This window comes from Rhinolophus sinicus, chromosome 14, assembly GCF_057876585.1.
Source record: "Rhinolophus sinicus isolate RSI-liver-muscle chromosome 14, RSI-T2T, whole genome shotgun sequence".
Taxonomy (NCBI): domain Eukaryota; kingdom Metazoa; phylum Chordata; class Mammalia; order Chiroptera; family Rhinolophidae; genus Rhinolophus; species Rhinolophus sinicus.
Window position 1 is genome coordinate 81,521,003 of NC_142514.1, and position 23,938 is coordinate 81,544,940.

Below are 23,938 nucleotides of genomic sequence, written 5' to 3' on the forward strand. Positions count from 1 at the left end.
AAACTGAGGAAGATAAGCAGAGCTAGTGCAGTATTTCAAAGAGTTCATATAAGGCACTGTTTGATTTGAATATGGATTAATCAGCAATTTGTATCAGTAAACACAAACCTAACATTCATTATTTAAACCCTCAGGAATAATTGTATAAATACAAGCCCATACCATGATGGGCAATTGAGCTATTTCATAAATAATATATTAGTTAGTGAGCATTTAGTGTTATTTATCATTTGAGTCTAGCAGTGTCGGTCTGCCTCTGGGTCCAGCCTGCAGCTGGCACTGATCCACACCTGCCACAGTGTCAGTGAGAAATGTGCCCAGATTCCAGGACAGGAGCCTGTGTTGGTTTAAGGAGCCCGGTGACATCACGTCAGCCTCACACTCCGGAAGTCTCAGGAACCGGTGAAAGAGCACAGCCTCCCAGCCCAGTTAATGCAGACCGACGGCAAGGATTTCTGTGGTCTGGTCTGATTTCAAGGTAAACCAGGTTGGAGAATTCAAGGGGAGACTATAGATTTTTCTGCTTCCCACGTTGGTTGATTAGCCCCGTACGTGGTATTTGATTAATGTCTGAGAGCTCTAATTAGTTATGGCTAATCGGGTCCACATACACCAGGATATTGATTCCTGTCTTTAGAAAACTAACCTAATTGTGGTCCTTATCATTCGCAAACGGTTGGTGTATTGAAATGATGACCCATCAGTATATCAGAAAGGCATTCCATTATGACAACCTTGGAATGGGGTGGAGAGAGAAATGAAGGCAAGTCCAGAAACTGCCTCTCTTTGAGACTGTTTTGATCCCCAGAAGGGGAAGAGTCACAAATATTCCGGAGGAAGTTTTCTTTTTAACTTCTCCAGAAAGGGAAAACTGACCTAAGAGTCAAATGTGTCATTTGAGCCACAGAAAGGAGGAAGAAAAGCCGAGACTGTGCTGTCATCTTTTAGTTTCTGAAAACAGTTATCTGTTGATCTGCGCCTGCCTTCCCGCCACCCTCAAAATAATGGAATTTATACTACAGTAATTAATCACCTCTACTGCTGCCTGTGGTGGCTCCTATTTCTCAGGGATTGTAATGAAAAACATACTCCCCCCAAAGAAAATAATATTAATAATATTGGCATGGCACTAAAAAAATGAACACAAAGAAAACTGCTCAACTTACTGGGTTTTATTTTCTTCTGTAAAAACTGCAAACTTACACTTTCAATGGCACCATCTAGTAAAGATGGTCTGCTTTGTTTCTCTAAACATAGCACTGTTTTTTCCCCTAAAAAATATTGAAATCTAAAAACTGATCATTTGGAAATTTTCTCTGGAAAAGCCTAAAGGGACCAAACTTCAGCCATGGCGGAATAACCCTCTGATAGCCATGACTGCTTAGTGCAAGCCTGGAGCAAGTATTACCTGCTGCTACCTTTGTGCCATGTTCTGGCTAACATCTGTTCCTGTGAGAACACTTATCACACTGTATTGCAATTATTTGTTTAACTATCTATCTCCCCTAGTAGCTGAAAAGTCCTAGAGGATCTATCTGATTCATTGGTACAAAGACTGAATGTCTTAGGTGCCTGTCACCAAGTGGTGAGGTCACCTTTCTGTGAACACTATAGAGAACATACCTATCTTATTGGTAGCAGCCTCCCCCCACCTTCTGATGTCCCCTGGCCTCTCCAGTGCTCTCAGAGCATCGTATGATGTCCCATGTTTATGGTGCGCAGTTGTTAGTTAAGACTGTGAGGTAAGTCTGTCTCCCTTTCATCAGGAATCTTCACTGAGTTTCTGCTGTCTTCTCCCAGTAGATCCAGGACCACCCACTCCCTTTGGGACAGTGTTCTTACCACTATTATGACATTTTAGAGTAGAGTGGTAAGGCTTTGCTCCCTTAAATGGAGATTATGGCAGAAATGGTGGGGAGAGGGGAGTGAATGGAAATGAATTTCAAGAGGCAGGTGGGAGCTAGACAATGCAGACATGGCAAAGAGTTTGGTTTTTAGTCCAAATGCAGCAGGAAATATTACTCAAAGAGGTTCATGACTTCATAAAAATTTATTTAAAAGATTACTCTGATTGCTGAAAAACGAGTGGAGTAATTCAGCAACAGGTTAAGCAGAGACACCGGTAGCAGACTACTGCAATCGCCTTGTACAACGGTAGTAGAAGTAGGGATGCAAAACACTGGGCATGCATTGGCGACAGAACCAATAAAACTTTCTGACCAGTTACAAATGTGGAAGAAAAGGGAAGAATTTGTTTGGAATTTTCAGTTGAGCAAATCAATGTGTGAAGGCGCCATTTCCTTAGAATGGGGAAATTGTTGGAGAAACAGGCTTGGGGCCAAATCAAATGTTCTTTTCAGATGATTAATTTGAGGTGCCTGTTGGGTCTCCCAGGGGCCATGTGGAGAAGGTGGTGGATATGCAAGTTTTGAGTTTAAGGAAAAGATAGGGCTAAAGATATGAATTTAGGAGTCATCAAAATATAGACGGTTGTTAAAATCTCAGTATTAGATGAGATTGCAAAGGGAGACAGTGCAGCTGTAGAAGAGAGAAAGATCTGCAACCAAGTGCTAAGATAATTGAACTTGAGTGGAGGGTGAGGGCCAGAAAAGAAGTTTGGACAAGGGTATCTAGTGACAGAGGAGGAGAACTAAAAAAGAGCGGTATGTAGAACTCTAGAGAGGAAAGAATTTCAAGAGAAAAGAAGTAGTCAAGTGGGATGTGGGAAGTTGAACAAGAATACAGAAAAATGTTCATTTTTTTCCTCTTTAGCCCAGCGTGGGGCTACTTCCCAAGCTCTCATTTTGTATCCTAAGGCAGTGGAAATAGCCCCAACCAGCAAGCACATCAGAACACAGTATTCTAACATTGATGAATTTCCCAAGGTGTGTTTTGTTTGGGCTTAAATAACACAGTGTGCAGGACACCCACATCCTAGTACAGCCTGAATTACAAAGAGCCCTTTCACAGTCTCCTTCTTTTATCCTAATGTTCAGATCATGCCTGAATGTCCTTCTCTCCTCAAAAGAAACAAAGATTTACTGGCATAGGGTGTACTAGAGCCATAGAGAGAAAAAGCATATTCCTGCCCCTCAATCTCTAAACAAATAAGAACAACAAAAGAAAAAGTTCACCAAAGTTTTGGCTCAACCATAGGTAAAAATTTACAATTAGAGAACGCTTTTGTTCTCATTCTAAAACATGGAACTACTGCCATTTCACAGCTTTAGCTCTGAATATTGGGTGTACATTTGTTTTGCATTCGGGTAATTAAAGAGTCCACCCAAGTTGTTTATTCCAAACATGGTAACAATCAGACCCAAAGGTGAGTGGATTCAGGTTTCTGATTCTTCGGCTGAGTTTGAAAATAACAGTTTTTTGCAGCTTCAAGCCATGTTATTTCCTCACGGCCTAAGATAGCGCCTGGAGTCTAAGTATGTGATCAGTTGCTATTTGTTGCATGAATGAATGAACAAGGAGGTCAAGTGATAAAGTGGGAAAAACACTTGATTTAATTAGAAGATCTGGATTCTTAGGAAGGTCATTTATACTCTCTGCTCCCAAATATTCTTAAATGTGCCACCTTGAAACTCAGGATTTTAAAAGTGATGCATTGAAAAAGCACAGTTCAACATGCAAAAATAAGTAAAACAAGTCTATTAATTTCTCACATCTCTTAAATGAACTTAAGGGAGATGCAAATACACTGTCCATAAAATATATTAAAATCCTTCCTCCCTCATGCTCCAATGGCTCTCTCCTTTACATCCTCCTCTTGCAATGACTTCTCTTCCATTTTATAACAGTAGCTGATGAGACTTTCTTTCGCCCTAACTTGCCCACCATTAGCACTTCAGTTTGGGCCTTTTTCCAGAAAGAATTTTTCATCTTTAGGAGGGGAAAGCAAAGGAGAAATTGGGCTTGCGCATAGAGGGTTATCTTTTTGGATCTGGATGATTCTCACAGAGATCGTTTTTGCACCATCACATAGGGAAAATGGGAAAAATAATGCCTGCTCTTCGGGATTGTTGGGAACATTAAATGAGATAAGCACGTGTCACTGTAAATGCCCCACAGATATGTGATGTCAGTATTATTTATGCTGCATAAGCATTATTTAGTGTCCTAAGTGTAAATTCGTTGATCTCATCCTCACAAAAGATAATTTTTATCTTCATAATAAACATGCATCTGCTTTCCTTTTTAAAAATAAGTTTCTAAACAAATAAAAAGCAAATCAATGCCCTTGTAAAAAGGAGCCAATGCATGAAGTGTCTAGGAGTAGCTTTAGATGCATCGTTAAGAAGGTTTTCAGTGTCAGCCATGTACATAGCACAATTCAGAGGAGTGAAAATCTGTGCTTTTACCACCCATTTAAAATAAATTTTAGTTACCATGTGAATTTCTTGAGTATATGAGTACACAGTACCTTCAATGAGCCATTGATTTAAAAGGGCTAGATTCAAGAATTGTTTCTTAAATAAAATTCAATGATAAAAATCTTGAAATGCTATTCTTTTGATGAAGAAAGTGAGATTTGTCCTTTTTTAAAATCACTGATTTCATGAGTATTGTTGATTCTCATAATAGAAAATCTGGTCAATTCTGTGTTCGTTCTCTATTGTAGCACAAGTTACTCTAAAGCTTAGTGGGTTAAAACAGACATTTGTGAACTCACGTTTTCTGTGAGTGAGGGATATGGGACAGGCTAAGCTGGGTGGTTCTGGCTTGGAGTCTTTTATGAGATTTCAGTCACACAATCAACTAGGGTTCCTCTTTTCTGAAGGCTTGACTGGGGCTAGAGAGTCTGCTTCCAAGAAGACTCACTCTCATATGGCCGCCAGCAGGGGGTCTCAATTCCTTACAATAGGGACCCCTCTCTAGGACTGCTTGAGGGTCCTCATGACATGGCAGCTGGCTTCTCTCAGTGGGAGTGAGCTGAGAGAGAGTAAGGAAGAAGCCACAGTGCCTCTTATGTCCTAATATTGGAGGTTATGCACTATCTTTTCTACATAATCTATTTGCTAGAAGTAAGTCACTAAGTACAGTCCACCCTGAAGGGACAATTCGACTCCATTTTTTGAAGGGACGAATATCAAAGAAATCTGTGGACATATTGTAAAACCAACACAAGTTCCTTGGCATAAATTGCATTTCTTGTTGTTTGTATTCCAAACAACACAGAAGTTTTTTTACAATAGGGGTTGCTACTTACATTACCGGGTTCTCAGAACACAGTACATAAATCTCTTTATTGGTTATGGAGAAATTGAGTTCAGAGACATAAGTAGCTTTTTCCAAGTAAAGTGCCTAAATCTAGACTTGGATTCGATTTTCTGATATATACTTCTGTGTGCAGTCAGAGCACATCAAAGTAATGATAGCAAAAGCAAGGCTCTTTTGCTATACCGTAATTTACTTTTCCAACTTTTGGCTACTTACACGATCTTAAACATCTGGGTTTAAATTGGAAACATCTCATGAAAAATCCAAATGTTTCCAAATATAGTAAAAAAAAAAACACCCAAAGCTTCCCAAACCGTTTGGTGAATAAGTAATTCTGCATGCTGAATGGCTATTCTGATATTAACTCCCCTTCTCAATGTATATTATTCTATGTGGGAAGTTTCTAATGTAATCAAATGTTAAATTGAAAGTTTGGACTGATGCAGTGAGATAGCATAGAAATCAGAGCAATGTGAGCTATAAGACAGGGTGCAAGAAGCAAAGGTTCAAAGGAAGTATCTAGAAACTTGTTGCACAACTGCTGTGCCCCTCTTCAAAGGTCCTCTCACCCAGGCTGTACTTAAGTCAGGGGGAATCTTTTAAGGAGGTTTTTAGACTAAGGCAATCAATGCCCCCAAACAAGGAGGAGCTTCAGGGGGACCACGCAGAGTTGGGAAGTGTTTTCTCAGAAAGAAGGCATGGGAACTGGTCCCTGGCTCCTGACTATAAGACTTTACCTAAGAGAACCAGAAAAATCATGGAGATTTCCTAAAGTTTCCTCCAGAAACAGTGAAATCATTATCCCACAGAACAGATTTAAAGGGATAGTGGGAAATAAAAATAAAGAAGCTTTTATGATCAACCACCCCTTATGCATCTTCTGTGTTTAACATAAGGCTCCATTAAAATATGTCACAGGCATTTCCTACCTTTTAAACAATGCATGGTGAGTTGTTACGAGAGGGTTAAGTTAGCTTTAATGCTATCATAATTAATACAATAATAAAAGAAACTTAAGACCTGTATACTACAGTGTTTTCAAAGAAATCAATACAATGACGTCCTCAAGGTTTATGGAGATAAATGGGGAGTATTTACTCCAAATTCACAATACTTAAAAATGTATGTCTGTCCACATCTCTATTTTATTCTCTCTCTTTTTAATGTACAGTTGGTGGGGAGACAAGTTTGCTGGAATTGTGAATTAAGTGAGGTCAAAAGAACATTCTCTTTTCCTTCTTTGTTTGCTCACCAAAGTACTACAGAGAAAGTTGATGGAGAACTGATTTATGGATAAAGGTGTTCTGATTCACCTTCCACATTAGGTAAACAACAGAGACCTATACGAATTAGAGTCATTGATATTCAGGATTGTTGAATAAACTTGCCTTTATTTTTAATAGGATTTTCTCTGTTTTTATTAATTAATTGATGCATCAAATGTATGTTGAATGCTTACTATGTGCAGATGCTGAGTTTGGATCAGTTCATGCTGGCATGGGTGATTTGAGTTAGTCACCTGCTTCTATTCCAGTTCCTGTGCTCAATCATAAACATTGTGCCTGTAACTCAGACCAAAAAATAGATTTTCGACGTCTTTTGAGAACGGCAAATTTTGTATGCCACTTAAACAGATGAAGAAACAATGAATTAAGCACCACATGGAGAATAAATTGTAATCCCACAAATGGCAGAGAATTTGTTGTATGGCCTGTAAGTAATAAAACTAAACACTTTAATATGATGTCTTAATTTTCCCAACTGCTTTAACAACTATCTTCATGTTGTACTTTCACAACAATCTTCTGTGTAAGGTAAAGATGACCATTCTGAATTCTGTTACAAGTGAGGTTAAGGATTCTAATGGCCAAACGTTAGTGACCCAATCAGGGCTAGAGCCCATTTTTATTCTCTGAAATTCTTTCTCTCTTAAATCAGGGCTCTAGACGTCACTTCTTGTGCCTTGATTTCTGTTTATGTATCGGGCTGATGCAATGTGGATTAAGTACTTGGCGATATGACGGGACATCCTTACAACCGAATGATTTCCCCAAAGCTTGAAAAACGTATCATCAGTACCTCTGTTTTGGAGCCTAGTATATATTTCTGACCTTCTGCTTTGCTTAATACAAGAGCTGAGATACCGGAAGAGGAACTGGAGTTCAAGAATGGCTTTTGTGTATTGAGTCCTTGTCACAGGTTCTTGGCAGCAAAAGTCTCCCCTTCATATTCCAGGAAGCTGAGTAAAAGGCCTGCAGCCAAAGGCTTGATGCTTCAGGAGGAGTTGTTTCTCATCATTGAGTTCTTGTAGATGCCTCGCCTGAGGTACAAGGTAAGGACTGAGCCTGGTGAATGCCAGGGTGACCTAACTCTCCCCCGCTTCTGAAGTTTCAGCTTTCATGGCCGAGTGAAGCCACAGGGAAAAGAGAATTTGACAAATACACTGTGGTCCATCCAGACAATGGAACATTGTTCAATACTAAAAAGAAAGAAGCTCTCAAGTCATGGAAAGACATGGAAGAAACTTAAGCGTATATTACTAAGTGAAAAAAAGCCAATCCGAAAGTGCTACATAGTGTATGATTCCAACTCTATGACATTCTGGAAAAGGCAAAACTATGGAGAGAGTGAAAAGGTCAGTGTTTGCCAGGGGTTGGAGGGAGGGAGAAATTAATAATCACAGAGGATTTTTAGGGCAGTGAAAATACTCTGTATGATATCATCATGGTGGATGCGAGTCATTGTTAAACTTTGTCTAAATCCATAGAATGTGCAACACCAAGAGTAAACTGTAATGTGAACTACGGATGTATGAACTATGATGATACTGATGGAGGTCCATCAATTGTAACAAATGCACCACTCTGGGGGGATGCTGATGATGGGGAATGCTATGCACGTGTGGGAGCAGTGATAGATGGGAGACCTCTGTACCTTCCTCTCAGTTTTTCTGTGAACTTCAAATTGCTCTACAAATAGAGTCTTTAAAAAAAAGAGAGAGTTTGCCTGCCCTGATATTGTCCCCACTTCCAGAAGCTCAGCTTCTACTCGGGAGCTGTCGGGCTCCCCTTTCTGGTCAGCACTGGAAGTCGGTGCTGAGGAAGCCATCGAGGCTGAAACACATTTCAGGGTTTGCAGCCAACTCCTGTATTTCCCTCATTGCACATATTGTGTTGGGACAATGGTCTGATCAAATGTTTCCTAATTTCATTGTGGACTTCCTCTCTAATGAGTCCCTTTCTCCCAGCTTTAAATAAAGAAGATGCTAAAAACGTGACACACACTACAGATGGGTCACTCACATCTGGGCTTTTCATTTTAAAGGCGGGTGTGGGGATGGGGAAGACAGTTAAGCAAGACGTGGCTGGCTTTTCTTATAAAAGGGGTGAGTGAGGGAAGCAGGGTAAAGAGATGAGGGAGTGAGACCGAATCATCCACCATTGTTATTGAATAACAGACATATCCATTGGGACTAATTATAATAATGATCCTCGTCCATAACTGACTCAGAGCTTGAGCACTCCTCTCTGTGCCAAGTTCTGAAATTTGGGCACCTGGATTACACCTATGAAGTTGGCATTTACCAAAGAAACCATGTGCAGATGGATATTTGCATGTGAAAACTGGGTAATTGTGTGTGTGTGTGTGTGTGTGTGTGTGTGTGTGTGTGTGTGTGTGTAGGAGCTTCTGTGTACAGTTAACAGCCTTTCCTCAAGATGTTGGGTGCAATTTCTGGTCCTTTAGAAAGCTGGCCTGCAATTTGCTGGTGCAGATTTGAGTTCTGTGCATGTATGTGACATGTGCCCAGGTTTCAGGGAAGTAGCTCTCATAGGTCGTTCTGTAGGTGTTGGCCATCTGTGGTGTGCTCAGCACTGTGAGTAAGAACTCAGGCTGTGCTATCAAATGGACTTGGATTCAAATTCCAGCTCCACTACAGGGGGTTCGTTCTTCAAGGCAAAACAGGAGGGGAGAATGAAGTTCGTTTGAGGAGCTGCAAATAACTGGATACACCTGAGCATCAGGTCTGCATGGTGTTGTAACAGAGCCATGTAGGTCTCTAAGAAAACTGAGACTTGGAGGAGTGAAGTTAAATTGGTTCGGAATAGGATTTGACGTAAGACTGTCCTTTTGAACTGTCCCAGGCTCTGTCATCTCTGAAGGGTGCTTAGTGGGCACTTAGTGAAAGAAGATGAGATCCAAAGGACGAAGATGCTCATCTATCTGTTCATTCTTCTGCATATGAATTTCCCTCCTTTGTGTATGAAGCACACTGGGGAGAAATCTTCAAGGCCAGCCTTAAAGACATGTGTACAATTTCCAGCCAGTGTTTCCTCCGGTCGGCACTAAGGTTCACAAAAGCCATGAGATGCCAAATGGATTCTGTCAATCTCCTATCTTGGATTTGACTGTGCCTTTGGCTAACCCCTTTGCCTGGAGTGCCCCTGTCTTTCTCTTTATTTATACTCGCATGTGTTCTATGCTTTTTTCAAGAAGGAAGGAAGAAAAGAAGGAAGGAAGGAAGGAAGGAAGAAAAGAAGGAAGGAAGGAAGGAAGGAAGGAAGGAAGGAAGGAAGGAAGGAAGGAAGGAAGGAAGGAAGGAAGGGAGCTCTAAGCACCACTGGTAGTCTTGTCTTAAATCCGGTTGTGGAGCTAGACACTCAATGCTCTCAGTGAGTTTTCCATGAAGAAACGAGGAGTTTGTTCTCGCCCTGGACCAATCACTACCAGACAGGTCTAAGGTGCATTTTGATGATTTTATAACATTACTAGGGGAATTCAGTCAACAACTGGCAGGGGTGGGAGACTGTTGGCCTTGCAGCGTTTTGATGCCACCAGCTGGCTGCACACAATCTTCCAGCCAAAAGCGGTTCTCCTCAGAAGAGCAGCAAGGCCTTAGGGGAAAGACATTATTCATGTTGTGGTGTAAGAGATGTTGCGGAGCTACATGTTCTGTTGTCGATTTTGGTGGAACTGCACAATGTATTTTCTGTTGTAGCTCCTGGGTTTCTCCTAAAATCCATTCAGCTTCTCAAGTCTCTTTACCCACCACACCCACACCCCCAGCATGCTGCAGGAAATCAATCCACTTCCCCCGCCTTCAGAAGCTGCCCCCATCCTTTGGAGTTTACTTCCTTAATACGGAAGGGAACCAAATTTTTGCTACTCTGAAACTGCCTTTTGGGATATTGATTTTAAGGATATTGATGCTAAGAAACTGAAGACTCAGAAAGAAACTTTGTCCTTCCCCCATCCCTTCCTGCCCAAGAGATTCTACTACTGGAAGGACATTTTAGAATGCTGCCTTAGCCTAATTTGAATTAAGTATGTAAGCAGGAGGGCTTCACGCAGGGGTCTGTTAGCTGGATACCCTGCGTTCTGTTGTTTCTGAGTTGCCTAGCAAAAAGATGCCTGCAATATATGTTCCCTCTTCCTCAACTACCTGTAAGTCACCCATTCTCACTTCTGAATTGTAATACCTCACCCCTCCTTTCTGCTTTGTCCAAAAATGTCATATATACTCAATGTTGGCTTACTGTTTTTGAAATTTTCGTGCTTATGTGAATTCCCTTTGCACATGTATTAAAAATTTGTTTTTCTCTTGTCGATCTGTCTCTGTTAATTTTATTATTAGCCCAGTTAGAAGAACTTAGAAGGTGGGAGGAAAAGTATTAATTTTCTTTTAGCTCCCACAGGGCCCTCCAAAATACCTATTCATTTTTAAGACTTTTACTGCTGATCACAAAGGGAAAACAGAACATCAGAAAAATAACAAAGGTGAAGAAGCAGTGAATGGTTCAGCATCTTACAAAGTACTTATTGTCTTGGGTCTGTGGATGTAGCTCTAAGCTCTGTCTGAGATCGTGAATGGGAACCTCCATGGTAGTTGGTCCTCTTATGAAGGTGGAGCTCACTGAATCTTCCCACTGTCTTCTGATTCCGCCTTTAGCCATGTTATAGGGGGAATTTTCTTCACTCGATTCATTCCCAGCCTGAACATGCAGCCTGTCTCTTGGTTTCCAGTAGGTGTTTGACTTTTCTAAAGACCTCTAGAGTAAGCGATGATGACTGGCTTCATTGCCCATGGCCTCTATGGGTCCTTTCCTGTACTCACATGAGGCGTGTTGGGCAGGAACCATCCTTCTGCTCTTCTGTCTCCCCACTTGTTGATGGAACCTGCGCCTGTTGTCTACACAAGCAACGTAGAAGTAGTTTGTGGCTTGACTTGGGTCTTCACCACTAAAAGGCACCTAATTCTCTGAGGACAGATTTGCATTTTTATCTTTATCGTGACCCAAGAGACTTTAGGGAGATGTATTTTTGTATGTAAAAATCATCTAGTAGTTAGCAAATACAGGAGGAATAGGTGAGTAGGTTGAGCTAGGCTGGCTGGGGCAAATGTCTGCTTGGAAGTGACTTACTAGGATATCCTATCTTAAGTAATGCAATAAGGAATTCCTGAAGTCAAAGGAGACCCGAAGGTGGGAGCAGAGAAGCAGGAAGAAAACATCCAAATGTTCTTATTGTATTTACGGAGTTCTATGTACTTTGATGATTTGGTGCCAGACAAGCAGAGAGAGACAGCTGAGAAGAGGCAAGAAAGTCAAGTCAGAGCACTGGGGGAAAAGGCAGCCAGATCTGAGGAGGAAGGTTAGGAATCAAGCATCCACATGGGTTGGGAAAGACAGGATTTAATGAGGCAAAAGAGAGGCGGAAATGATGAAAGTATGACCAGAGACTGAAAGCACATCAAATGAAAGCCAAGAGTCATGCGAAGCACATAAGGAATGCTGACTCCAAGATTTGCTCTCCCCTCAGTATGGGTGGCCTTTTCCTGTTGTCCTGTCTGCACTTCCTCGGGCAGTTGTGAATGATGAGGCCACCCAACAGAGGCAGTGAGTCCCTGAAACCTTGGTATTGTTACATCCTTTTACTAGCTAAGCAATTCCTTTGTGATCTGGGGCAGAGAATTGTAGACACTGTCCCCAGTAGACCACCATGATCTTCTCGTGGGAGAAGCTGCTCTATAAATATACCAGATTTAGAGCAGATTATGATAATCATCATCATCATTCTGGCAATCATGGGAAATTGTACATATAAGATACTGAAAAAATCTTTCCGTGCTGGTGATTCATTTTATGGGAATTTGGCATTGATTCATCAGACAGTGCTTCTGGGCATTTAGCAGTCAATCCTAAGACTGTAACTTAAACAATTTAAAATTTATGTCCACTAAAACATGACGTCAAGACTACAGTAAATGGAATAATAATAATAATAGCATTAACTATTGTGATTTGAATGTGAATTTCTTATCTGTTCAGTATAGGGTCTTTAGTCAAGTTCATTAACATCACCTATTGTGCAGGTGGTCATCATGTAGTGCTGAGATCCTACAAGAACCACTTTGTAGCTTTCTCATTAACTTCTTTAGATGAATATCTATTAATTATGCATATATGTAAAACCAGTTAAGTGTTTCTCCAGTGCTCTTCTCCTTAAAATAGTCAATATTTTAAGTGGGTCCAGTTCTGCCTTATTAAGATCAACATCTTTCCCATGGTACACTGGAAGGATTCTGAGGCTTGGTCTAACATTTCCTGTTCCTCTCTTTAGCCAGTCTCCTTTTTTTCAACCTGGAGGCCCTATCCCAAGCTCTGGATTAATCTCCGTGTTCCTATGGGTCTCTTGGAACTCATGATCTGTTTTGAATGTGTTGTCCAGGTCTGACTGGCTGTCAGACTCTCTTCTCTGAGAATCTCTGCCTAGAATCCCTGGACCTTCATCTCAGAAGACTACCTCTTAATAGTCTTCTTGCCGAATCAGAGAGCTGAGAGCTTACTTCTCTGAGCAAGATGGTCTCTGACATTGGATCCTCTGGGAGAATTCCATGGAAGTTGCTTTTTAAATTTTTTTGTTTTATAAAATCATGGTATGTATATAGTTTAAAATTCAATTATAGCTCTCACTGTTTTTAATAAGATTAAACCCCACTCTCCACTCTCGATTCTTGCTACCTCGAAGCAAGCACTGTCTTCTCTTTCAGATGTTTCTTCTATATTTCAAATAACATGTTTATGCCTCTATTTTCTGATTTTCAGGTTTTTATACTACCTATTGGCTTTCTTCTACGAAAAATACTTATTTAGCTTTTCTCCACTCAATCTCTCTCTCTCTCTCTCTCTCTCTCCCCCCCTATTCACTCATCCTCCCAATTTAATCATGTATCAAATATCTACTACTGCGTAACAAATTATTGTAGAAGTTAGTGCCATAATAAGCATTTATTATCTCACAGTTTTCTTGGGTCAGGAATTTGAGGGTTCTGGAGCTAAAGGATGTGATTTCAAAGTGACTCACATGGATGGCCAGTTGGTGTTGGTTGTTCTTCCCTATTTGGGCCTTTCTACAGTTGCTTGAGTGTCTTCATGACATGACAAGTGGCTTCCCTAAGAGTGAGTGATCCAAGACAATGTAAGCAGAAGCTCCCATCTTTTGTGACTTGGCCCAGAAGTTACATACCATCACTTCTGGTACCTTCTATTCATTAGAACTGAATCACAAAAAGGAAGAAACTTAGGCCTTTTTGAAAAGAGAATCGTCAAAGAATTTGTGGACATATTTTAAAACCACCACAAAATCTTCACAATTTTTGGTTAAATAATATTATTTGATTATATTCCTATGTCTATTGCATTAGTTTTGTATTTTTGCTGTAACAAATTACCACAAACTTAGAGGCTTAAAACAATACAGATTTATTATCTTACAGTTCTGGAAGTTGGAAGCCTGAAATGCATCCTCCTGGGCTACATTCTTTCTGGAGGCTCTGGGGAAAAATGTGTTTCTTGCCTTTTCCAGCTTTTAGAAGCCACCCACAGTCCTCAGCTTATAACCTCTTTTCATCTTCAAAGCCAACAATGGCGGGTTAAATCTTTCTCACATTGTATCACTGACTATTGTTTCCCTGGTGCTTCTCTGCCTCTGATCTTTCTGTCTCCTTTTCTCACTTGTGATTACGTTGGGCCCAGCTACAGCCTCTAAGATAATCTCCTCATCTCAACATTAACTTGATCACATCTGCAAGTCCCTTTCTACCATTCACACACAGGTTCCAAGGAGTAGGACATGAACATCTTTGGTGGTCATTATTGTCTCTACTACAACTATGTAAACATTGCTCACTATATTACACTGTAATGTATGTTATAGTAAATCATAATTCTATTTCCTTTCTAGACAACTTTTAACTTTCTTTGGAGCTAATAATTGCCACCCCCTATTTGCTTATTTTTCAAAAAGTATCTATCATTAATATATCTCTAACCTGTCTGATAAAGATGATAATCTCTTAATTTCTAAACATGCCAACTCTGTTTTTATTTCATCTTTCTTTCCTTGGCACCACTTCTCAACAGCACTCTGTCTTCTCCAATTTGGAATTTTGCTCTTTTGAGATACCGTGTATTTGAGATACAGTTATTTTCTTGGGATTTCTCTTCACTATCATCCTGGGATCCCCCCTGCCCCCCTGCGCCCCCCCCCCGCCCACACACACTTTTCTGTTTTAGTGTCCCTGTTTCCAGGATCCTGTGTCCTTTTCTTCTTCAGTTTACTCTTCCATTTTACTGAATCACACCTTCCAGTGGCCTTCTGAGAAGGAGTACATCCAGGGGTGCTGAAAGTTGTCATTGCAGGGCACTGTGCTCCGGGAGACTGACATTTATGGAGACTTCATCAATAGGCTCCTTGCCTTGCGGCTGGTAGTTGGCTTTGGTCAATAGGAGTTATGAAAGTTGAGTGGGAGGAAAAGGAAGTGGGGGTATTTGCTCTCCAGCTCATTCCTTGTTGAGCTGTGAGTTGGTGGGGGCCATAGCTGCTGTCCGGTGATTGTCTCCTGTAGCTGCAGCTGCCTCTCCAGCTTCCTGAGCGGGTCCCTCTCTTTGTGCCTTCAGCACTTAGCTTTGTAACAGCTCCCTGCTCCTGCCAGCTTCAGGGTACTTCACCATTCCTGGTTAGATTCCTTTAACCTTGACCATACATTTGCAAATAGTTACACTCTCCTCAATTTGAGTGAATCATCTGTTTCCTACCCACATTGACTGACACATGAAGTAAATTTTTTTATCCATTTCATATCTGAAAATGTCTTTATTCTACCTCCACCCTTGGGTATAGAATTTTAGGTTGAAAGTAATTTTTCCTTAGTGCTTTAGAGATGTCGTTTTGTCTTCCAGCTTTCAGTGTCACTTTTGATGACACTAGTGTGATCTTGATACTTGATCCTTTGTGTGTGACTTGTTTTTGTTCTCAGAAATACTTGAGAGTCTTCTCTTTATCCCCAGTGCTCAAAAATGTCATGATGACGTGCCTTGACATATGTTTTACTTTATTCATAGTGCTGTACACTCAATGTGCCTTTCAATCTGGAAAGTTCTGGGAAATCTCATTCTATTATTTCTCTGATGATTTCTCCCTCCCCTTTTGTTCTGTTTTTTGTGGAACTCCTTTTAGTTAAAAGATGAACCTCATGGACATATACATTAATTATCTTAAGTTCCCTCTCCTGTTTTCAACTCTTTTTTGTTTGACATTCTAAGAGACTTTACCATCTAATCCATTTCGTTTTTTTCATTTGCCTGTCATAACTTTGTATTCTCTTATTTTTCTTTCATGGATGTAACATACATATTACCTCCTTTTGTGTTTCACGGTTGGGAATTTCGTCGGATATTTGGTCATTCAGATTTGGCATTTTATCTTTAAGAACGAGACACTGAATTTCTGATAGAAGTTCTTTTTGCATGAGTGGGCATTGTTAACTGTTGGCGTTCAGTCTGGGTGATCAATAAATGTAAGTCTCTGTAGGTCTTTTCTCTCAGCCTGGTCAGTTTCCTCAGAGAGGGATTCTTTAATTTACTATTGTCCAATAGAACCTGTATGGTGATGAAAATGTTCAATATTAGTGCTGTCCAATATGGTAGCCCCTAGTTACATGTGGCTATTGGGCACTAGCAATGTGGTTAGTACAGTGACAAAAGTGAATTTTTAAATTTTATTTAATTTTGCTTAATTTAAATGTAAATAACCCTTGTGGCTAGTGGCTACCATGTTGGACAGCTCAACTCTAATCTTCTACCTTGCTGCCAATCTTCTACCAGCCAAGGTGGAGGAAGACTTGGGACTTTCCCTGTTCAGGGTGCAGACTTTCACCTAAATTTCCTTTTTGCAGTGAAGCTTTCATTCTGCTTTCAGCTATTTGGCCTTATCTTTTCAGCTATATCTTTTTTGACCTTTCCCAACTTCTAGTCTTCTGAGGCAATGCAAGAGGGATAATCATCTCACTGTACAAAGTAAAGGACAGAATCTGGAGATCTAGTTTCTACTTACAACATCTTCCAACGAGTTCTTCTCTTTTCCTTGCCTTCTGAGGAATATGCAACTGAAATGCCTAGGTTTTCCCAGAATTCTTCAGGAGAAAACCCCTAGTTTTGCGGCTTGCTCTGCTGCAGGTTGAAGTTTCAGCTTTTCCTGGTCTACAGTCAGGTGCAATGTACCTTCCAGCTCTCAGTTCTTGTTGACATCAGTTATGTGCTGTCATCTCTTCTCCAAGTCTCTTTGGCCATGTGGGTTTGAGCCACAATTTTTTGTCTTGCCTGTATTTTAGTGAGGTTTCGGCAGGCAGAGAAGAATGGGTTTGTCAATGCCTCCATGTCAGCAGCTGATAACTTGGTTCAACTTTTCTGCCAAAGGCATGGGACTGTTTATTTTTCCTATAGATGTTTTTTGGCTTTTTGTGTGTGTGTGTGATATTCTAAAATGGAAGCCATTGCATCAGTTACCATTGCATTATTTTAGCAAATAGTGGAATATCTGGTAAGATAGCCAAAATTGGTTGCTCTACTTTTATGGCACTATCCTCAGATTTAATCTAGTGGTTCTAGCAGGACAGTCTGGGGTGTTCAACAGGAACATCTCAGTCTCATTTCCCTGCTCATAGAAGTGAAACCATGGCTATAAAAATACTCTTCCTGGCTGCAGAAAACTGAAGTGCTTCCAAGATTCTTTTCTCATTTTTTTTTGTTTTAAGAATCCCTAGGGGTGTTCACTTGTGTCCAGAAATCAGTTCTAGCCATTTATGAATCCATCGCTGGCCAAGCCAGGACCACACAATAGCCCCGAGCTGGAAATTTCCACTAGGGTGTCATTCTGCAGTTAGACTTTTCTCCCACTGATGGTACAGCTAGAGGCAACATTGTTGGTAAAAATGGGCTCCTCCTCTCCCAAAGGCAGAGAAATTGGGGCATCACCTCTAGCCCCAACATCAACCATCCTTGGGAGGTGAGAGACAAGTACCAGGTTGGAGCATTTGGGATTGGAAGTTCTCAGACCTTTCTGTGTTATGATTTACCTGGTACCATGCTGTGGCTGAACTTTGACTTTCCAGCTTAAACCCTAACAGACCTGTAAGAATGGGGCTCCAATCAAACAGTGACCCCCACACACACCCACTGTGAGTAGATCTCTGTCAATCTGTCCAGATTATGTCTCTACAGTACAAGATAGAATACTTCCTCCCCGAGCTCTTCACTATATCAGCAGGAGTTTCACAGTAAAACTGCCTGGACCCAACTCACACTTAGGCCTCCACTCCAGCATTCACCCTCCTCTCTAACACTTCAGCCCTTTACTGTGAGTTCCCTCTCTGACACTGCTGTCTTTTTCTACTCAGCCTCCATTTGGGACCACTACTGTTCATCAGACATGCTTCTATATTCCAGAAATCCAAAAGATATTAGAGTCCAACCCACTTTTTCCACCAGGAACCCCTTAGTAGTGCTTATGTGAATGTGTAAGTGTGAGTAGATCCAGGGAAGAATCCCACATCCTCGCCTTCTCTGTCCCAATGCCACAGTTGGCCATGTCCCACTGGAAGTCCAACTGAATCAGAGGAGGATAATTTTATGTAAGACAATTGTGTCCAAAGTGAGCTTCATAAGATGATATGGGAATAAAAAAACAGAACTTCTATTTTTCTAACCTCATGTTTTAAATGTTTTTGCATTCATGTATAGACATACATATACAAGTTCTGACAATTAAGTTCGCGAACTTGTTGCAATGCTATTATTTTTTGATAGCCGAGGGATTATTCATTTGTACCATCTGGGCAAACAGTTAACCAAGTTTACTGTTTAGAAGTGCTGGAAAGGCTGTGTGAAAAAGTCAAATGACATGAACTTTTGGCCAACAATTCATGGCTCTTGCGTAACAACAATGCACCAGCTCACACGGCACTGTCTGTGAGGGAGTTTTTAGCCAGTAAACAAATAACTTTATTGGAACACCTTCCCTGCTCAGCTGATTTGGTCCCCAATGACTTCTTTCTTTACCCCAAAATAAAGGAAATATTGAAAGGAAGATATTTTGATGACATTCTGGACATTAAGGGTAATACAACGAGAACTCTGATGGCCATTCCAGAAAAAGAGTTCCACAATTGCTTTGAAGGGTGGACTAGACACTGGCGTCAGTGCATAGCTTCCCAAGGGGAGTACTTCGAAGGTGACTGTAGTGATATTCAGCAATGAGGTATGTAGCACTTTTTCTAGGATGAGTTCATGAACTTAATTGCCAGGGCTCATATGTTTTTAATACGGTTATTACCTAAATCTCGTTTCCTACATTGAAATAAATTTTCAATATTTTTTTAAACTTATAAAACAACTGTTTCCTTCACGTTTCTTTACAATTGTTGTGTGGTTATTGCTTTCAGTTGCAGAAAGCCTAGATGTTTATAGCTTCCTCTTTGAATTAAAACTTCAAAAAATCGAGAAAACCGTGACAAATGAATCCATTCTTCACAGTAAACTGAACTCTACTCATCCATATCAAGATCCATTTACACACTGTTGGTGGAGGTTGCTGACTTACCAGACTTCAGGGCTGGCTTACTGAGATGGACTCATGGAAGGCACTTGGAATTATGCAAGAAATAATTATACAGCACAAACACTGAGCCATAGTATCAGTGTGACAGGAGAACATGTGTGAAGACAATGGGAAGGGCTTGACTTTGTTAGTTGCATAACATCTTAAAGTCAATGACTTATGTGCTATCTACGACTAAATTCAGGGTCTTTGCTGTTTAAAAGTGATTTATTGCATTTCTTACCAGCTTCCAAGATGGTCCCCACCTCCTGGTATTCACACCTTGTGTAGTCGCCCCCCACACCGGACCAGGAGTGATCTGTGTAGCCAAGAGACTATGGCTAAAGTGATGGTGTGTCACATCCAAAGTTAGGTTCTAAAACACACCGTGGCTCTTGTCTTATTCTTTCTTCCTCATTTTCTTTCTCTCTTAAACCATCCGTTCCACAGCAACTGGGCTGCCACATCATGAGCAGCCTTGTGCCAAAGCTCTGCTAAGTACAGTGTGTACAGAGGTAAGATACATGCTTTTTAAAAAAAAACAAAAAAAAAAAAACTCAGTCTCATAAGAGAGGTGAAATGTTCTCAAGCAAATGCAGTGCACTGTACTAGGAATGATAGCATTAGAATGGCCAAATCCTCCATGGAGTCTTAAGGAGGCCACACTTGTTTCAGCTTTACTTCACTGAAGAATTGCCTTTTGAAAATGAGAAGAAGAACATAGTGCCCTTGAGACAAAGGGGGAAATGGCAAAGGGGAAGGGTTCCTTCAGGCAGGTAACTGGGTGTGGAAAGGCAGGGAATTGGGTTCAAAAAGTATTTACAAGGAAAAGAAGAATTTATTGAAACTTTCTCTCATGGACCTCATTGAAAAAATAAAAGATGTGTGAGAGAAAATGTCTGTCCTCTAAAAAAATACAACTTACCAAGGCTTGAGGCCATGAGATCACCTGAATCTCTTCGACTGATGCTGCTCAATATGGCAGCCACGAGACCACGTGGCTCTTCTGTTCTTGAAATGTGGCTAGTCCTAGTCAAATGGGCCGTCAGTGTAAAATCCACACTCAAATTTGAAGACTTCACTAAAAAAGGGTAAATATCCAAGTAATAGCTTTTTTATATTGATTGCATGTTGACGTGATATTTTTCATAGGTTGTGTCAAATAGAACACATTATTAAAACTGATATCACGTGTTTCTTTTCGCCTTCTTCAAAGGGGCCACTAAGTTTAAATTTCTCTGTGTGGTCTGTCTTTGTGGCTTCCATTGTCTACCTTTTGGACAGTACTGGTTGGGAGGCTCCTTCTCCAATAGCCCAAGAGAGCCTCTGGCATCAGCACTGTGGATGAGAAGGAAGGAATGGGGTCCAGAGAGGCTGAGAGGACCATAGACACTATACCTTCCTCTACGCTCACTCTGTGTTGACAGGGTCTAGTATGAGGCCTGGGGAAAGCTTAGCTAGAGAAGAGGTGGTGCCAAAGCTAAATCCAGAGGAGGCTTTTGTGTGTGTTGAGCAGTCCTATGACATGTGGCGTTGGCGTGCGTTCTTCGAGAATAGTGTATGATCGTGCTTTAATTACACCCTTCCCCACATCTGATGCTTTTTAATTCAGAATTCTCTGGAGTATCTGCTTCTCTTTTGCTTCTAATATTATAGCATGGACTGGAGGGGAGAGGAAGGACTCTGCTAAGAGAGAGGGGAGGGATACACATACCTGACAATAGAGAAAAAGTCTGAGAGGAGTTGAGTCTGGTTCTGGACATATTCCATTTGCTCTTCTGGAGGGGCTGAGATTCTAGCAAGCCCCTATCACTCTGCACGATTTGGATCCCTGCTAGGTAGATTATGGGTAACCCATACTTTCTTTCTCTTTTTGACTTGTGAGAGTCTGAAACTGGGCTTCTTGGCTGGGAGAGACAATAGCAGATTCGTAGGCCTGAAGACTCTATCCACTGGCCCATAACCACGGGGACTGGCAAGGTCAATTGGAGGTCATCTGGGCCCTGGACCATGCTGAAATGGGGCCTTGACTCTGTTCCAATCTCGGGCACAGTGTGCTGTGAGACCTTGCCAAAACATCTCTCTGTGTCTTTATATCCTTATTGGTTAACCAACTTCCAGATCTAAATAGCCAGAGTGCTCTGGAAATTTACTTTAGAATATTGTAGGGTCAATAAGAACATTATGCTTTTTTAGGTAGAGAGCACTTTGGAGGAGAATAATTGATGGTATTACAGGACCTATCTGTGAAACTGAAATATTAATAGAAGGGGACATTGCCCAATTCTGGGAATATTGCAAGGTGTGCAAATGAACTCCAGATCACAGGCTCCCTCTAGCCCCTCCCAGGTTACTCCAGATGGATAAAGAATATGTTGTCTGAACTAACTCCACACAGGTGTGCTGTCTCTCCTAATGTGAAGACATCATGTAGAGTTTTAGGGGATAACTGTTTTAGTTTGTTAGGCTTTCCCTAACAAAATATCACATGTTGGATAGCTCAAACAACAGGAATTTATTGTTTTACAATTTTGGAGGCTAGAAATCTGACATCAAGGTGTTGGTAGGGTTGGTCTCGTCAGGGCTGGGAGGAGAATCTGTTCCATGTATCTCTCCCAGCTTCCGGTGGTTTGGCATTCTTTGGCTTGCAGATGTACTGCCAAGATCTCTGCCTGCATCTTCACATGAGATTCTCCATGTGTGCAAGTGTCTGTGTCCACATTTTCTCTTTTTATGAAACACCAGTCATATTGGAATAAAGCACAGCCTAATGACTTCATTTTAACTTGATTACCTTGTAAACACTCTATTTCCAAACAAAGTCACACGCTGAGGTACTAGGAGTGAAGACTTCAACATATTAATTTTGGGGAGACACAATTCAACCCATAATAATCTTTATTCAAGGTAAGTATTGCCTTATGTTATTTTTATGTACACATGGTGTGTTTGATTAACTTTCTTTGTTGAGGGATAAATGCGAACTAATCGTATTTTTCTATAACTGCTACCATATGTGTTCCCTTAAATGTCCCTTCTGTTCTGAGTTCTGGTTCCCTAAGTACATCCTATTCTGATTCTATATTTCATTTATTAAAATGGCCTCGTTTAGGCTTTGTTTCTGGTGGTATGGTAAGTGTGGTAGATACCCCATAGGACCCTCCTAAACAAAACAACTAAAATATTGATTAAAAAAAGAAATGTATTTTTCAACGCACTATTGAGCTGGAATGACAGTAAGAAATCATCACAGTTTTTTGAAATAAACTTTATAATTTTAGAATAATTTTAGATTTACAGAAATTTGCAAAAATACTAGAGTTCCAGTTTCAGTTTTTCCTTGAGGTTATCAGCTTACATTCTTGTGACTCATTTGTCAAACTAATGTAATAACATTGGTACATTGTTATAGCTAAACTCCAGACTTTATAGATTCACCAGGTTTTCTCCATTACAGAATTCAGTCCAGGGTTACCACAGTGCATTTAATTGTCACATCATATTAGTCTCCTTTTCTCTTTCATGACCTTGACAGTTCTGAAGAGTACTTACTGGTCAGCTATTTTGTAGAATGTTTTTTTCTTCAATTTATTTTATTTTATTTTTTAAAAGATTGTTATTAAAATATAGCTAACATACAATATTAATTAGTTTCAGGTGTACATCATAGTTATTCACAGTTATGTACTTAAAGAAGTGATCAGCATGATAAGTCCAGCAACCATGTGACACTGTACCACGCTATCACGATATTATTGGTTATATTTCCTACGCTGTACATTATATCCTCATGACTTACCTGTTTTATGCCGGGAAATTTGGACCTCATATTCCCCTTCACTTCCTTCCTTTTTTAAATTTTTCAATTACAGTTCACATTCAGTATTATTTTAATTTCAGGTGTACAGCATAGAGGTTAGACATTTATATGATTTAAGAAGTGATCCCCCTGACTAGTCTAGTACTCACCTGGCACCATACATAGTTATTACCATATTACTGACTATATTCCCTGTGCTCTACTTCACATGCCCATGACTATTTTGTTATTACCAGATTGTACTTCTTAATCTCTTCACCTTTTTCATGCTGCCCCCCACGCCCTCCCATCTATCACCTCAACAAATCTAGTACCCATCTGACACCACACATAATTATTACAATATTATTTACTATATCCCCTATGCGATACCCGACATCCCCATGACTATTGGGTAACAACTAATTTGTACTTCTTAATACCTTCCCCCTTTTCACTCACCTCCAATACCTGTCTCATCCGGCAAACATGAATATGTTCTCTGTATCTATGAGTTTGTTTCTGTTTTGTTTGTTTATTTTGTTCTTTAGATTCCACATATAAGTGAAATCTCATTGCATCTGTCTTTCTCTGTCTTACACTCCACTCAGCACAGTACACTTAGGTCCAGCCATGATGCCACAGATGAAAAGAACCCATTCCCTTCCATGGCCAAACAATATTCCATGTACCACCTCCTCTTTATCCATTCTTCCATCGACAGACACCCAGGTTACCTCCACAACTTGGCCGTTGTAAACAATGCTGCAATGAACATATGGATTCTTATGTCCCCTCAGAGTAGCATTTGGTTTTCTTCAGATAAATACCCTGATGTGGAATTACTGGGTCCTTCTTTGTCTCTTGTTATAGGCTTTGTTATAAAGTCTATTTTGTACCCCAGCTTTTTGTTTGTTTGTTTCCATTTTCATGAAATACCTTTATCCATCCCTTTAACCATCTATCTGTCAATCTGAAGTG